This window comes from Lolium rigidum, chromosome 7 (assembly GCF_022539505.1).
Source record: "Lolium rigidum isolate FL_2022 chromosome 7, APGP_CSIRO_Lrig_0.1, whole genome shotgun sequence".
In the NCBI taxonomy this organism is placed as follows: domain Eukaryota; kingdom Viridiplantae; phylum Streptophyta; class Magnoliopsida; order Poales; family Poaceae; genus Lolium; species Lolium rigidum.
The window spans coordinates 280,028,496-280,030,873 of record NC_061514.1 but is presented as its reverse complement, the minus strand read 5'-3'; the positions used below and the strand labels follow the sequence as shown (position 1 = coordinate 280,030,873).

The 2,378-nt window shown below is 42.0% G+C and overlaps 1 non-coding gene across 1 annotated transcript; it reads left to right on the top strand.

Annotated features, from left to right (window-relative positions):
* Positions 1-1,619: 1,619 nt before the first annotated feature.
* TRNAL-CAG lies at positions 1,620-1,700 on the top strand. Its single transcript has one exon. It is a non-coding gene; the product is annotated as a tRNA-Leu (tRNA).
* Positions 1,701-2,378: the final 678 nt, after the last annotated feature.

The window sequence follows — 2,378 nt, the reverse complement described above, 5'->3', positions numbered from 1 at the left end:
TTTTCTTATAGATCTAAGGAAATTCGTGTTTGGAAGGGCGACCCTCCCGATTTTTTCTGTAGGGTAAGCAGCAAGACTCTACTGCAATATTTTATTAATCACATAGCACTTACATCCTCAATTAGGAGGGATAAAATAAAAGTTGGTGGATCCTCAAACCAAGCATTTGGTTCAGTATCACACTCCTTAGCTAACAAATGAGCAGCACAATTTGCATAACTAAAGCAATAAGTAAAATCTAATTTTGTGAACGACGTGGCTTGAATAAAAATATCTTCAACAATTGGTGTCGATGCCATCACCGTGAAACCTCCATCGTTCAATATCTCGATCATCTCCAGCCTATCCGGTTGAATCATCATCTTATTCGCTCCCACTTGATTTGCTAATTACACACCACGTCCGGTTGCCAACGCTTTTATAGTAGTTGTATCAAGAGGGAAATCAACAGGTTTATTAGAAGCTGCAAGGAAATTCCCTTTATCATTCCGGATCACAACACCCGTTGATCCTCTTCTGGTTTCTTGATTAAAAGTTGCGTCAACATTCACTGACACAAAACCCTCTCAAGCTTTCATCCAAGTGATCCCCCTCCCATTCTTTATTGGGAATTTTGCACAAATAAAATTAGTGACTAATATTTGAATGTTTAAAACCAGCTGGTTCACCGGTTGCACCATCTCCCCATGGACTTTCTATCGCCTAATGCATCAAATATACCATGCAATAGTGATGATGACCTCCCTTTGATGAGCATAAATTTTATCTTGGGGTTTTATGAACTTGCACATCATCAAGTAGTCGAGTACAGCACAACATCATCAACTATATTCCATAGGCCCATTTTCTTCCAAATTTAGCTCTAACACATAATAATAAAGTGTGTCTAATATCTTCACATGATTTATAGCAAAGTGGACAAGAACTATTCACCTTGATGTGTATATTCGTCAAAGCACCCATACAAGGAAGAATACCATGCAAGCACTTCCAGCCGAAATTTTTAACTTTTGTTGGTAACTTTTCCATAGCTCCACCCACATTGGGTTCTGATTTGCATTACCTGACCCTCTGGAGTTTCTTTAGGTGTACTCTCCTTTCTGGTAATAAATAAAACGCCATCTTGGCTTTCCTTCAAAAAGAAGGACACGTCTGTGGCTAAATTATGAACCAAACTAATGGGCCGGAAATCGTCAATGTCCTCTTCACCCTCCTTATTGATATAAGCCCACCTGGTTCGAACCACACGCACTCTTTGTAACCACGGCGACTGGTTGTACAAGAGCAGCCATCGCAGCATGAACTGATGCCCCACTGAGAATTACAGAAAGACTGTGTATTGGAGAAGCAGGATTAGTACATCGTTGGATTCAGTGATTCGCGTTGGCACTTCATCTAGCTTTGTGAAGTACTTGTATTGGTGCACGAAGTTGGTGAGATAAATATATGTAAGTTAGTTAGCACGTATATATACGCTACAGCTCAGGTTGAACATCACCTGCCTTACTTTTTTGACTGTACCCAGACCGTCAGAGGTCTCCCTAGCTATGATGGAATGACGCCAACGTGAGATAAAGTGGATACTCTATATATTTATTTTGTGGGAACATAAGCATCAAGTCAAGATGGCCGAGTTGGTCTAAGGCGCCAGTTTCAGGTACTGGTCCGAAAGGGCGTGGGTTCAAATCCCACTCTTGACAAAATATCTTTTTTTCGACATCTCAACTTTCTCGCTATATCAACTTGGCTTCGTCCAAGCAAGAAAACATTTATATGTAAACGATTCCTATACAGTTTCTGAATTTTCTTGACGGAAGGCAAACGATTCCGAGTTTTTCAGTTTCCTTTGTGAATGAAGGCGAACAATGTGCCGGCGCACTGCCAAGATCGTCTCTCAAGTTTCTGCACGAAATCTCTGGCTTCATCCAAGCACAAGTTTCAGTTTGTCTCCCGAGAGGATCTGTGCATCACTGCATCCTCGAGCTGAATCAGCTGGAGCTATGCAACTGTCGGCATCGGACTTTGTCACCCGCCTCTTAGATGGCCATCTCCTGTCATTCTCCGCGCCGAGAGAATCGGCATGGACACAACGACATATGTCAACACAGAGATCTTAGCACGAAATACTCGTCGCTTTCGGAGTAATTGGGCCTGTTTTGCTTAATTGATCTTAGCAAAACAGTTTTGTCTGCTGAACCTATAATCTTGGTAACTATTGGCCAGCTGCCACATGTTTCTTCGGCCGATTCCTGTCACAAAAATCCAAAACCTGCCGATATGCGATATCCCTAGTGGGTGTTGCGGTCTATTCCCATATAGTTAGCGGAGTCCCTTTCGAATGGGACTGACCTCTTGAATATGGGTTGAATAAGTTGGTG